This window comes from Scyliorhinus torazame, chromosome 12 (assembly GCF_047496885.1).
Source record: "Scyliorhinus torazame isolate Kashiwa2021f chromosome 12, sScyTor2.1, whole genome shotgun sequence".
NCBI classification, from domain to species: Eukaryota; Metazoa; Chordata; class Chondrichthyes; order Carcharhiniformes; family Scyliorhinidae; genus Scyliorhinus; species Scyliorhinus torazame.
The window spans coordinates 147,553,114-147,568,117 of record NC_092718.1 but is presented as its reverse complement, the minus strand read 5'-3'; the positions used below and the strand labels follow the sequence as shown (position 1 = coordinate 147,568,117).

At 51.7% G+C, this 15,004-nt stretch overlaps 1 protein-coding gene across 2 annotated transcripts in view; it reads left to right on the top strand.

The window, feature by feature from the left end:
• Positions 1 to 15,004, top strand: part of atp2a3 (ATPase sarcoplasmic/endoplasmic reticulum Ca2+ transporting 3) — a 356,930-nt gene that overhangs the window by 21,827 nt on the left and 320,099 nt on the right. The gene's annotated exons all lie outside the window — the stretch shown is intronic.

Here is a 15,004-nt window from a genome sequence, read left to right as displayed (position 1 = left end):
AAGGACTTGGACAAGCTAGGAGAGTGGGCAACGAAGTGGCAAATTAAATACAATGTGGAAAAGTGTGAGGTTATGCACTTTGGAAGAAGGAAGTTAGGCATAGACTATTTTCAAAATGGGGAAATGCTTCGGAAAGCAGAAGCACAAAGGGACTTGGGAGCCCTTGTTCATGATTCTTTTAAGGTTAATGTGCAGGTTCAGTTGGCAGTTAAGGCAAATGCAATGTTAGCATTCATGTCAAGAGGGCTAGAATACAAGACCAGGTATGTACTTCTGAGGCTGTATAAGGCTCTGGTCAGGCCCCATTTGGAGTATTGTGAGCAGTTTTGGGCCCCGTATCTAAGGAAGGATGTGATGGCCTTGGGAAGGGTCCAGAGGAGGTTCACAAGAATGATCCCTGGAATGAAGAACTTGTCGTATGAGGAACATTTGAGGACTTTGGGTCTGTACTCGTTGGAGTGTAGAAGGATGAGGGGGGAGCTTATTGAAACTTACAAGATACTGCGAGGCCTGGATAGTGGACATGGAGAGGATGTTAATACTTGTAGGAAAAACTAGAACCAGAGGACACCATCTCAGACTAAAGGGACGATCCTTTGAAACAGAGATGAGGAGGGATATCTTCAGCCAGAGGGTGGTGAATCTGTGCAACTCTTTGCCGCAGAAGGCTTGTGGAGGCCAATTCACTGAGTGTCTTTAAGACAGAGATAGATAGGTTCTTGATTAATAAGGGGATCAGGGGTTATGGGGAGAAGGCAGGAGAATGGGGATGAGAAAATATCAGCCATGATTGAATGGCGGAGCAGACCCGATGGGCCGAGTGGCCTAATTCTGCTCCTATGTCTTATGGTCTTTGGGTCAATTCATTGGCCACCAGTCAAAGTAATCAAATCCAGTCATCGCTGATGTCAGTCAGAGTCAATCTAATCCATCCAGCCTTCTGAATCCTCCTGTTTGAATTAAAGGTACAGGCTGCTTTGCCTTAAATTCACAGGTTCATTAAACATCCCTGGATCAAAAATATAACAGCAAACATTAAAAGAAACGGAAAACAAGGGAACATAAGAACTAGGAGCAGGAGTAGGCCATCTGGCCCTTTTGAGCCTGCTCCGCCAATCAATGAGATCATGGCTGATCTTTTGTGGACTCAGCTCCACTTTCCGGCCCGCACACAATAACCCTTTATTCCTTTACTCTTCAAAAAATGATCTAATAAACACAATGAAACAGGAAGGACCCTTGCACATAACTTTGCCAATCATCACTTATCCCATTGTCCGTTTCATTGGAGGGCCAGGTTTTTTTAAGCAAATTGCAACTTTCATCTCAATTCAACTGAACTCTTTAACAAAAGACAACCAGGAAAGAGAGTGTTGCATTTTTCCACTACTTCCAACATCTGAAAAAAAACATTTCACAGAAGGAAGTACCTTTTTTGAAGTGTGGTCATTGTTGTAAATTAGGAGAAGGCAGCAACCAATTTTTGCATAGCAAGGTCCACAAACAGTGGAGGATCATGACCACATAATCTGACTTTATGGTATAATTACTGGTATTGTAGTGATGTTGGTTGAAGATGAATGTTGGCCAGGGCACTGTGGAGAAGTAAAATGGCCACAGTCCTAGATGACCACATGCTGCTTTCCCCTTTGTGGGGCAGAGCTGGCTGGTGGTGATTTAACCTTCATGAATAGCCGGTCTCCCTCTGCACCATGAACTTGCTGTCTAGCCAACTGAGCTAAAGCACCCTGTTTATCAAAATAGTTATAACCTCGTATGCTCTTAAATGTTGACATAATTGACGTACAGTTCTAAAATCCATCTAGTCAATGACTTTAACAGGTGAACGAGTCCCTTCAAAGAAATGGATGTAGAAAAATGGTAAGAAAAATTTGAATGCGGATTACAGGGTCAACGGCAGGGTTCTTAATTGAGGCATGCAAGATGATCAGAGGATTGGATAGGGTGGACAGTGAGAGCCTTTTTCCTCAGATGGTGATGTCTAGCACGAGGGGACATAACTTTGACAGATGTCAGAGGTAGGTTCTTTACTCAGAGAGTAGTAAGGGTGTGGAATGCCCTCCCTGCAACTGTAGTGGACTCGCCAACATGAAGGCTATTCAAATGGTCATTGGATAGACATATGGATGATAAGGGAATAGTGTAGATGGGATTTAGAGTGGTTTCACAGGTCGGCGCAACATTGAGGGCCGAAGGGCCTGTACTGCGCTGTAATGTTCTATGTTCTGAGGAATGTGGAGGAACAGCGAGATCTTGGGTTTCATGTCCATAGATCTCTGAAGGTTGCCACTCAAGTGGACAGAGCCGTGAAGAAGGCCTATAGTGTTTTAGCGTTTATTAACAGGGGGCTTGAGTTTAAGAGCCGTGGGGTTATGCTGCAACAGTACATGACCCTGGTGAGACCACATTTGGAGTATTATGTACAGTTCTGGTCACCTCACTATAGGAAGGATGTGGAAGCATTGGAAAGGGTGCAAAGGAGATTTACCAGGATGCTGCCTGGTTTGGAGGATAGGTCTTATGAGGAAAGGTTGAGGGAGCTAGGGCTTTTCTCTTTGGAGCGGAGGAGGATGAGAGGCGACTTAATAGAGGTTTATAAGATGATGAGGGGGATAGAGAGAGTGGACGTTTAGAGACTATTTCCTTGGGTGGATGTAGCTGTTACAAGGGGCATAACTATAAGGTTCAGGGTGGGAGATATAGGAGGGATGTGCGTGGTAGGTTCTTTACTCAGAGAGTGGTTAGGGTGTGGAATGGACTGCCTGCTGTGATAGTAGACTCGGACACTTTAGGAACTTTCAAGCGGTTATTGGATAGGCACATGGAGCACACCAGATTGACAGGAAGTGGGATAGCTTGATCTTGGTTTCGAACAAGGCTCGGCACAACATCGAGTGCCAAAGGGCCTGTTCTGTGCAGTACTGTTCCATGTCTAGGGCAGCATGGTGGTTAGCACAATTGCTTCACCACTCCAGGGTCCCAGGTTTGATTTCCCCGCTGGGTCACTGTCTGTGCGGAGTCTGCACATTCTTCCCGTGTCTGCGTGGGTTTCCTCCGGGTGCTCCGATTTCCTCCTACAGTCCAAAGATGAGCAGGTTAGGTGGATTGGCCAAGCTAAATTGCCCGTAGTGTCCAAAATTGCCCTTAGTGCTGGGTGGGGTTACTGGGTTAGGGTGGAGGTGTGGACGTGGGTAGGGTGCTCTTTCCAAGAGCCGGTGCAGACTCGATGGGCCGAATGGTCTCCTGCACTGTAAATTCTATGTAATTCTATGTCTATGTTAATAGTTCCCAACATTTCTCCCCCCAATTTCAATTCCAAAAGGATCTCGACACTTAATGGAATACATCCTCTTGTGTTGGCTCTTAACTTTCCAAGTATGGCATTGAGAGCGAGCGAGCTGCAGTTTAACAGCATGCACTGTATAAGGAGACAGAGGGAACTGATGTAATTGCACGCACCGTCTGACCTGCTGCATCATGAGTGTTGTGAATTTAAATAACCACCTGAAGCGGCGGACTGATGGAGAGAGGTTCGGAGCTGCAGCTGAGCTTTGTCCGAAGAGCTAGAGTAGGATTGCTAAACTTGATTATTACTCTATAGAACCGGTAGAATCAATAGCATCATGTCTGACACTGCCTCATTATTCTGACCTCTACCCCTTCTGTCAGCGCTGAGCCTATTTATCCCCTGAGACAGGTGATCGGGATAAAGGATGTGATAGGAGAGCCTGACTGAAGCTGTTGTTTAATCACTGGTGAGAATCATTTGATTCTCACTGCTCTGAAGGTCTTTTAGGAAATCCATGATGCTGAAAATCCCGCAGGACATTAAAATGACAGCGCTTTCCTCTTGCAGTCCAGAGGTCGGACACACAGATGCCGCGTGCTGATTGTATGCTATTCAACAGAGAATTCTCATTTACTTTCACTATAGCTGTCAGATTGTCATGAACTACAACGAGGGGGAATTGTGGACTGATGTCTCTGTCCCTCTTAAATTTTGCAACTGTGCCGGCAATGCTTTGAAAATTGTGCAGGGTCTCAAGACGAGAGCACTAAACATATTGAGCCAGATCAGCAATAATTATCAAAGTGGGGAGAAGAAAGGGCAGGAGCATTTTAAGTATTAAAAAATATTCTGGGCATTTGTTCCTTTTGTATGTCTCGGATTAGAAAATTGTGTAATTCTGATTCGCTCTCGAATTGTTTGAAAAATTGCTCCTGTCACTCCTTTCCCCAAACATGTCCATCAACATAATTATGAATCTTGTATGCAATGTGCATCAGTTGCCTCAAACATCTGAGGGATGACACCTACAATGCACAACCTATCCATTGCGCCAATGTATTTTAATTGGCTCAATTAGTCACACCTTTTAAACTGTCACATATCCTGTTGATTAGATGAATGAATCAACAAGTACCAATGAAGGATGAGTATCCAGCAGACTGAGTATTTTCTTTCAAACCTAGCGTTTATTAATCCAATAAGCACCAGAGACCACATTGGGGCAGTGTGACAGTTTTGTAACTGGGCTCGGAATCTGAGGAGGCAAGAAGTTCAAATGCTCTCATGACTGAGAAAGACAAGTTGCACGCTTGAAATGATTGTGAGGCTCACGGATTAGACCAGAAGGAGCAGAATTAGGCCATTCGGCCCATCGAGTCTGCTCCGCCATTTGATCATGGCTGAGGCTAGTATAGCACAGGGCTAAATAGCTGGGTTTTAAAGCAGACCAAGGCAGGCCAGCAGCACGGTTCAATTCCCGTACCAGCCTCCCCGAACAGGCGCCGGAATGTGGCGACTAGGGGCTTTTCACAGTAACTTCATTTTAAGCCTACTTGTGACAATAAGCGATTTTCATTTCATTTCATTTTTTCAAATGTTCGTCATCCCCATTCTCTTGCCTTCTCCCCACAATTTGATCCCCTTATTAATCATGGAATTCCTTATTAATCAAGAAATTCCCTTATTAATCAAGAACACCAGATTTGTGCTTGAGGTGCTGTTGCCTTCAAGGCTACAGACCAAGAGCTGGAAGGTAGAATTAGACAGAATAGCTCTTTCATAGAACATAAGAACTAGGAGCAGGGATAGACAATTTAGCCTCTTGAGCCTGCTCCACTGTTCAATACGATCATGGCTGATCTCATCATGTATCTCAGATTGCATTTATTTTCTAAAGAAAAAGCAATTGTTTACTGAAATAAAAAACCAGAAGTGCTGGAAAAGCTCAGCAGGACTGCCAGCATCTGTGGAAAGAATCAGTTGACGGGATTTTCCGAGGACGCTCGTCCCGAAACCGGAATCTCCCACCTGAGTTTAACGGATCTTTAAATGGTCCGTCAATGTTTCCTTCCCGCCCGTGACGATTCCAGTGATGTGCATGACCATAAATTATTCTCCCACTGTTGATGTTTCCGGTTGAAGACCTTTCATTTCTGACAATGCTGCCAGATCCTGCTGAATACTGTACCATTTTCCGTTTTCGTTGCAGCATCCTGAGTATTTTGTATTTTTGTAACAGGCTCACTGATGTCCCTGAGGGAGGGAAACCTGATGTCCTGACACAGTCTGGTATACATTGGACTCCAGCAGCACACCAACTCAATGCGGCTGTCTTAAGAAGTGGCCTTGTGTTAAACTGCTATTCCAATGCAGTGAAGGATGGGCAAAATATGTTGCCATGGCCAGAGATGCCCACATTCTGAGAATTAAGTGGTTAGCATTTCTGCCTCTCAGCTCCAAGGACCCGGGTTCAATTCCAGCCTTGGGTGACTGTGTGGATTTTGCTTATTCTCCCCGTGTCTGCTGGGTTTTCTACGGGTGCTCCGGTTTCCTCCCACAGTCCAAAGATGTACAGGCTAGGTGGATTGGCCATGATCCATGTGCAGTGATAGAGTGGGACAGCGGACCTGGGTAGAGTGCTTTTTACCAGGGTTGATGTAGATCCGATGGGCTGAATGGCTTCCTTCTGCACTGTAGGGATTCTATGGATGACTTATATTTAAAAGGAAAAGCCCTGGCCAATTTATTTGTTTGATTAATGTAATGTAATTTGTCGGATTAATGTAAACTACAGGAACGGATTCCCCATCATTGGCAGTCATGGATCCCATGCTTCAGAATTCTCTTCCCAAACCACTCTTCCTCTCCACTTCCGCTTTCATCTTTCTTGAAACCCACCTCTTCAGTGATATTTTTGTCGTCCTTCCAGCATTACTCACTGTTTGATTGTGCCTTTCTAAATCATTTTGCTTTTTGTATATGTCGGAAGGTATTACGACATGATCAGCGCACAAATCGAGTGGAATATTGAAACAATGCGTATAAAATTAGTTAGATACATTTGCAAGACGCTTCCCCTTCTAGGCCTGTCCTTCTGACTGTAATTTGGGAGCGTGAGTCACTAGGGCCCGAGCTGTGGATTTCTGGAGAGTGGGACAGTGGGATTAATTTGGGATTGAAACAGGGCTATGTGGAGAAAGTGGTATTAGTTTTGGGATTGAAGCAGGGCTCTGGGGAGAGACGGACAGTGGAATTAGTTTGGGATTGAAACACGTCTGCGGGGAGAGATCAGAACAGTCGGATTAGTTTGGGATTGAAACAGGGCTATGGGGAAAGAGTAGGTCAGTGGGATTAGTTTGGGATTGAACCGGACTACGGGGAGAGAGCGGAACAGTGGGATTAGTTTGGGATTGAAACAGGGCTGTGGGGAAAGAGCCGGTCAGTGGGATTAGTTTGGGATTAGTACAAGGCTATGGTGAGAGCAGTACAGTTTTGGATTGTTCTAGCAAAGAGCCGGCAAAAACTCGATGGGTTCAATAGGCCCTGTGCTGCAGGACTCTTAAATTCTGAGGATATTTAATAAGCCACGTTTAACAGAAGTGCCACACCAAGTTGATTTAGAGACTGTAATCTGAACCAGTTACTAGTGACAGGAAACACCCAACACCAACGGGGTACGTGTCGCATCAAAATCATGCAAATATGTTTGTTGTTGCTGGAGATAATATTTGACACTTCAAAGAGAATGCGTTAACCATGCTGAGAGCAAGCTGCTGTGAAACATTGAGAAATTGATGTGTTTCCTTCATTAACCCCCAACACTAGTAATCTTTCATAACCTAGGTTAAAAGAAAAACAGTGCAAATTCCTTTTGGTTTGCATTATACAAATTTAGCTGAATTGGGATTCCTGCTTGTTTGTGTCTTGCGGATTGGCTGTGCACATTCACTAAGCAGTCTGATCCATGATTTATTCAGCTACCCTGTGAATATGCAGATCACTTTCTGTGTTAATGAAGCATTCATTCTGAGCTTTCTTGTAGAAAGCTGTCTGTAGAACTGCACTGACTACAGAAGTTATACTGGGCACATTACTTATAAGAGCTGTCTTCATGAACCGTTGGGTACAGGAATAACATAGCAAGCCTCACTGTTTCTGATTGGACTGACTGTTGACCTGCCTCATGTTTGTAATGCAGTGTTTCCTGTGTTGTACAACAACGGCCATTCGGGTTGTGATATAAAATGGTTAACAGTCAAGTCACTCACTTGAGACAAAACCTCCTTTTCAGTGTGCTTAACTTGTGTTTAATTCCACAAGTGCCAATAGCCAATACCTGCCTTTAATCAATGGTTATTCTTCATGTGAGTGAGCAGATTATTTGTTGGGGCTTCCCAGATTAGCTTGGTCTTGTTCTCCTGAAACACCCATTCACAAACACTTATTCCAGCAGGAGACACTCAGCAGATGCGTGCGAGTTTCCATCGGGACCGCACTCCAGTTACGTTGAACTTGTACAAGACATGAGTTCAATCTCCGCTGGAGTATTGTGTCCAGTTCTGGGCGCCACATTTCAGGAAGGATGTTAAAGCATTTGGAGTGTAGAAGAGGAATTTTTCCGAGGAACCTGGTGACGGATTGGAGAAATTGGGATTATTTTCCTTGGACAAAAGGTTGAGAGGAGATTTGATAAGAGGTGCTCAAAATCATGAGGGGCATGGACAGAATTGACACTGAGAGAAACTGTTACCAATAATGAGAGGGTCAAGGATGAGAGATCACAGATTTAAAATAATTTGCAAAAGAAGCGAGGGCGATATGAGGAAAAACCCTTTCACACAGCGACCACTGGAATGCGCTGCCTGCGAGTGTGTGGAGGCAGGTTCAATAGAGGCATTCAAGGGGGAATAAGATGATTAAAAAATCTGCAGGGTTATGGGGAGCAGGCAGGAGAATGGCACTTGGTAATATGCTCATTTGGAGAGCCAGTGCAGACTCTTTGGGCTGAATGGCCTCCTACACTAACCAGTCTGTGATTAAGCAGCTAAATTTGCTGTACAGTGCTTTGGTACGTTCTAAGATTGCGAAAGCTGCAGGATTTGCCTTTTGTTCTTTATCACACTTTATGGAATACTTTTCTCTTGCAAGAAGTTCCTGATTTGTCCTTCAGCATTGCCCAATAGACAAATCACAGCTGGCAAACAACATGACAAGCTGAATTCCAGCCGCAAAAGGGATGGAACTGAGTGAAAGCAGAGCTGGGAACATAGCTTGTGCACTGCGTGTGAGGGGTGGAAACAAATTCCTGAGCAAGGCAAGAGCCAATTGCGTGTTCAAGTCCTGAGCAACAATGATAATCAAAACCTTAGGGCTACCAGTAACAGGAAAAAACAAGTAACTGACGAAGGGATTCCCCAGCCCAGGCTTGTACGGAATCCCTGTTGTTGGAGTTAAACCAGCTTACAACTACAGGCCCCAACTCGTCCTGGAGTTCAACTCTCCCATCTATCTATTGAATAAGGTTACAAAAGGCAGCTATGTGAGCTTGTTTTCTGTATGATTGTGTGTCCCTTGTACACAATGTCGCTGCCATGACTTGCAGAAACAGAAAAGTGAAGATTTAATCCTCTTGGCTTTCGACACCATGCTAATATGTAACATCATGCATGTGACGAGAGCTCATAATTAAGCAGAATTTGTACTCCACTCTGGTTACGTATACTGCTCGAATGATGAATGCTTCTGTGTTGAAGCCTTTCCATTTTCCCCCCTCTCCCTTTTTCCTCACAATTTTCTCTCTATTTTTCATCTTTCTGATGTATAGTTCATGGAAGTTTGGCCTCTCGTTTTGTTTGATCCTAGTTTACAGATTCCTTCATGGCCTCCACCCAGCCCATCCTACCTGTGTGATGACCTCCAACCCTGTGTCCTAGTTCATGACCTTTGCCCTTCAGCTACTGGCCTTTTGTGGCTGCCATCAGTGCTGGAGCCTTCAATCCGCAGTGCCCTTGCACTCCCTATGCACACCTCAAACATGTCTGCCTTGACCCATCTCCAGTAACCTCCTCACAGCTTATCCCTTTGACTTTACCATTGGACCCCTCTTGTGCTCCCTGTTCTCCTGTCGCAATTACAATGTCAATTTGCTGTGCTGGAGACGAGGGTGTGACCCTAAGTTGGCAGGATCTGTTTGTAGTGTAACATAATTCTCTGCTGTAATGCACCTACCTGAACAAAAATCTTCAACTTGCTCAGTATATTTCTAAGTCAGGGTGATGAGTGGCTTAGGGGGAATTTTGAGGTGGCGGTGTTCCCATGTATCTATTGCGCTTGTCCTTCAAGGTGGCAGTGGTGGTGGGCTTGGAAAGTGCTGCTTGAGCCCTGGTGAGTCCCTGCATCTTTTACATGGTACATACTGCTGCTACTGTTATCAGTGATGGAGGAAGTGGATGTTTGTGGATGGGGTGCAAACCAAGTGGGCTGCTTTGTCCTGGATGGTGCCGAGCTTCTTGTGTTGTTGGAGCTGTACCCATCCAGGCAAGTGGACAGTATTCCATCACACTCATGACTTGTGCCTTGTAGGTGGTGTCAGGCTTTGTGGAGTCGGGGGGCAGGATTCTCCGATAATGAGGCAGTGTCCGTGCCGTCGTGAACGCCGCCCCGAACGATCGAGGTGGCTGAGCCCCGCCGTGCCGCTTCCAGGTTCCGGGACAGTGATCTTGAGACGCTGCTGGACGCCGTAGAAGTGCGCAGGGCCATCTTGTGCCCAAGACGTGGGCACCGGCAACCAACCAGCAATGTGAGGCGCAGCTGGTGTGAGGTGGGCACCGCGGTTAGCGCTGTAGGGCAACCCCCCCCCAGTCTGGAGACCAGTGCCGCAAGAAGCTTCACAACCTCACAAGGCTGCCAGGGTAAGTATCCTGAGGGTTCCCCCGGGCCACCCCCCCCCCCCAACTTCCTCCTTCCTCCGCCCCCTGCTCCTTCCTCCGCCCCCTACTCCTTCCTCCGTTCCCCTGCTCCTTCCTCCGTGCCCCTGCTCCTTGCTCCGTGCCCCTGCTCCTTGCTCCGTGCCCCTGCTCCTTGCTCCGTGCCCCTGCTCCTTGCTCCGTGCCCCTGCTCCTTGCTCCGTGCCCCTGCTCCTTGCTCCGTGCCCCTGCTCCTTGCTCCGTGCCCCTGCTCCTTGCTCCGTGCCCCTGCTCCTTGCTCCGTGCCCCTGCTCCTTGCTCCGTGCCCCTGCTCCTTGCTCCGTGCCCCTGCTCCTTGCTCCGTGCCCCTGCTCCTTGCTCCGTGCCCCTGCTCCTTGCTCCGTGCCCCTGCTCCTTGCTCCGTGCCCCTGCTCCTTGCTCCGTGCCCCTGCTCCTTGCTCCGTGCCCCTGCTCCTTGCTCCGTGCCCCTGCTCCTTGCTCCGTGCCCCTGCTCCTTGCTCCGTGCCCCTGCTCCTTGCTCCGTGCCCCTGCTCCTTGCTCCGTGCCCCTGCTCCTTGCTCCGTGCCCCTGCTCCTTGCTCCGTGCCCCTGCTCCTTGCTCCGTGCCCCTGCTCCTTGCTCCGTGCCCCTGCTCCTTGCTCCGTGCCCCTGCTCCTTGCTCCGTGCCCCTGCTCCTTGCTCCGTGCCCCTGCTCCTTGCTCCGTGCCCCTGCTCCTTGCTCCGTGCCCCTGCTCCTTGCTCCGTGCCCCTGCTCCTTGCTCCGTGCCCCTGCTCCTTGCTCCGTGCCCCTGCTCCTTGCTCCGTGCCCCTGCTCCTTGCTCCGTGCCCCTGCTCCTTGCTCCGTGCCCCTGCTCCTTGCTCCGTGCCCCTGCTCCTTGCTCCGTGCCCCTGCTCCTTGCTCCGTGCCCCTGCTCCTTGCTCCGTGCCCCTGCTCCTTGCTCCGTGCCCCTGCTCCTTGCTCCGTGCCCCTGCTCCTTGCTCCGTGCCCCTGCTCCTTGCTCCGTGCCCCTGCTCCTTGCTCCGTGCCCCTGCTCCTTGCTCCGTGCCCCTGCTCCTTGCTCCGTGCCCCTGCTCCTTGCTCCGTGCCCCTGCTCCTTGCTCCGTGCCCCTGCTCCTTGCTCCGTGCCCCTGCTCCTTGCTCCGTGCCCCTGCTCCTTGCTCCGTGCCCCTGCTCCTTGCTCCGTGCCCCTGCTCCTTGCTCCGTGCCCCTGCTCCTTGCTCCGTGCCCCTGCTCCTTGCTCCGTGCCCCTGCTCCTTGCTCCGTGCCCCTGCTCCTTGCTCCGTGCCCCTGCTCCTTGCTCCGTGCCCCTGCTCCTTGCTCCGTGCCCCTGCTCCTTGCTCCGTGCCCCTGCTCCTTGCTCCGTGCCCCTGCTCCTTGCTCCGTGCCCCTGCTCCTTGCTCCGTGCCCCTGCTCCTTGCTCCGTGCCCCTGCTCCTTGCTCCGTGCCCCTGCTCCTTGCTCCGTGCCCCTGCTCCTTGCTCCGTGCCCCTGCTCCTTGCTCCGTGCCCCTGCTCCTTGCTCCGTGCCCCTGCTCCTTGCTCCGTGCCCCTGCTCCTTGCTCCGTGCCCCTGCTCCTTGCTCCGTGCCCCTGCTCCTTGCTCCGTGCCCCTGCTCCTTGCTCCGTGCCCCTGCTCCTTGCTCCGTGCCCCTGCTCCTTGCTCCGTGCCCCTGCTCCTTGCTCCGTGCCCCTGCTCCTTGCTCCGTGCCCCTGCTCCTTGCTCCGTGCCCCTGCTCCTTGCTCCGTGCCCCTGCTCCTTGCTCCGTGCCCCTGCTCCTTGCTCCGTGCCCCTGCTCCTTGCTCCGTGCCCCTGCTCCTTGCTCCGTGCCCCTGCTCCTTGCTCCGTGCCCCTGCTCCTTGCTCCGTGCCCCTGCTCCTTGCTCCGTGCCCCTGCTCCTTGCTCCGTGCCCCTGCTCCTTGCTCCGTGCCCCTGCTCCTTGCTCCGTGCCCCTGCTCCTTGCTCCGTGCCCCTGCTCCTTGCTCCGTGCCCCTGCTCCTTGCTCCGTGCCCCTGCTCCTTGCTCCGTGCCCCTGCTCCTTGCTCCGTGCCCCTGCTCCTTGCTCCGTGCCCCTGCTCCTTGCTCCGTGCCCCTGCTCCTTGCTCCGTGCCCCTGCTCCTTGCTCCGTGCCCCTGCTCCTTGCTCCGTGCCCCTGCTCCGTGCTCCGTGCCCCTGCTCCGTGCTCCGTGCCCCTGCTCCGTGCTCCGTGCCCCTGCTCCTTGCTCCGTGCCCCTGCTCCTTGCTCCGTGCCCCTGCTCCTTGCTCCGTGCCCCTGCTCCTTGCTCCGTGCCCCTGCTCCTTGCTCCGTGCCCCTGCTCCTTGCTCCGTGCCCCTGCTCCTTGCTCCGTGCCCCTGCTCCTTGCTCCGTGCCCCTGCTCCTTGCTCCGTGCCCCTGCTCCTTGCTCCGTGCCCCTGCTCCTTGCTCCGTGCCCCTGCTCCTTGCTCCGTGCCCCTGCTCCTTGCTCCGTGCCCCTGCTCCTTGCTCCGTGCCCCTGCTCCTTGCTCCGTGCCCCTGCTCCTTGCTCCGTGCCCCTGCTCCTTGCTCCGTGCCCCTGCTCCTTGCTCCGTGCCCCTGCTCCTTGCTCCGTGCCCCTGCTCCTTGCTCCGTCCCCCTGCTCCTTGCTCCGTCCCCCTGCTCCTTGCTCCGTCCCCCTGCTCCTTGCTCCGTCCCCCTGCTCCTTGCTCCGTCCCCCTGCTCCTTGCTCCGTCCCCCTGCTCCTTGCTCCGTCCCCCTGCTCCTTGCTCCGTCCCCCTGCTCCTTGCTCCGTCCCCCTGCTCCTTGCTCCGTCCCCCTGCTCCTTGCTCCGTCCCCCTGCTCCTTGCTCCGTCCCCCTGCTCCTTGCTCCGTCCCCCTGCTCCTTGCTCCGTCCCCCTGCTCCTTGCTCCGTCCCCCTGCTCCTTGCTCCGTCCCCCTGCTCCTTGCTCCGTCCCCCTGCTCCTTGCTCCGTCCCCCTGCTCCTTGCTCCGTCCCCCTGCTCCTTGCTCCGTCCCCCTGCTCCTTGCTCCGTCCCCCTGCTCCTTGCTCCGTCCCCCTGCTCCTTGCTCCGTCCCCCTGCTCCTTGCTCCGTCCCCCTGCTCCTTGCTCCGTCCCCCTGCTCCTTGCTCCGTCCCCCTGCTCCTTGCTCCGTCCCCCTGCTCCTTGCTCCGTCCCCCTGCTCCTTGCTCCGTCCCCCTGCTCCTTGCTCCGTCCCCCTGCTCCTTGCTCCGTCCCCCTGCTCCTTGCTCCGTCCCCCTGCTCCTTGCTCCGTCCCCCTGCTCCTTGCTCCGTCCCCCTGCTCCTTGCTCCGTCCCCCTGCTCCTTGCTCCGTCCCCCTGCTCCTTGCTCCGTCCCCCTGCTCCTTGCTCCGTCCCCCTGCTCCTTGCTCCGTCCCCCTGCTCCTTGCTCCGTCCCCCTGCTCCTTGCTCCGTCCCCCTGCTCCCTGCTCCGTGCCCCTGCTCCCTCCTCCGTGCCCCTGCTCCCTCCTCCGTGCCCCTGCTCCCTCCTCCGTCCCCCTGCTCTGTTCCCTGTTCCGTTCCCCCCTCCTTCCTCCACCCCCTCCTCCTTCCTCCACCCCCCCCCTCCTTCTTCCACCCTGTTTACTGTCTTTTCTGTGGCTCTGTTCCAATTATGGCAATCAGCGAATTTGCCCTCCTTTCTATGTTATCTATGTCCTAATGCTTAGAGCCGCCAGATATCAAATGATACCACCAGAAGTTTCAACCGGCTACCGATCAAAGAACCAAACACCAGTTAGTTAGCTCAAGGTCAAGGATACTTTATTTACACACAATTAGTCATGCAACATAAACACTACTAGTTAACTACACCTATCAGCTAAGACAACCTGTACTTAACTTCGGGCACCCGGCTTAGGTCAGAAAACAGTGGCCACTGTTCAATTCTGGATCTCTCGGGTTCGAAGGAGTAACTGCTGCTCAGCTGGGCTCATCCGTCTGGTGGCGAGTGTTGAACTTGAAACTCGCTTCTGGTGTTGCTGCAATTGGCGATGGCCGTGACCGGGGTACCAAGGCCAAGACTGCGCCAAGAGAGAGCGAACATATGACAAACTCTTCTTCTTCTTAAACTCGGGGGGGGTTTTCGCGCTCTTATGGGCGGTCCTTCGATTTGGGCCTTACTAATTGGGTGATCCCTGATCACTCCTTTCGATTCCTTAACCAATAAGTGGGCGGGGATCTGGGTGGCTGGGCGTGTCCCAAGCGGTCACTGACCCCGTTGTTTGCGCATCCCTTGAACAGGGAGTGGCGCCGAAATGTCTGGGACTGTCCCGGTTGCTTGAGTACCAGTCCTTTGTTTTGGGGAAGATGGGCCATCAAATGCTAATCGGCCCCATTAAAATGCGAATTGGACGGAGTTTCGATACCGTCTGGACTTCTTGCTGACAAATCTGCATTTCAGGCTCTGAGCCTGCCTGAGTCTTGGCTTGTCCACTTTACCCGCCAGGCTTTGCGAGTTTCTCCGTACCTAGTTGGAAGTGGCCATCCCAGATGGCTACACTCCGTCCTCTTGATCCTCAATGCGAAGCGTGAAGGATCACAATACTGGGTCTTTGTTCTCTGAAATGCCGGGTACCTTTAACCAAGGACAGGTTCTACTCTACTCTGTCCTATGGGTCCAAAACATTTACGTAATTTTCCCTAAACAACATGGGCGGGATTCGGGTCGGAGAATCGCCGGGTGGGGTTGTGTGAATCCTGCCCCTGCTGTCTGCCGAATTCTCTGGTGCTGGAGATTTGGCAGGGGCGGGAATTGCGCCGCGCCGGTCGGCAGGCTCC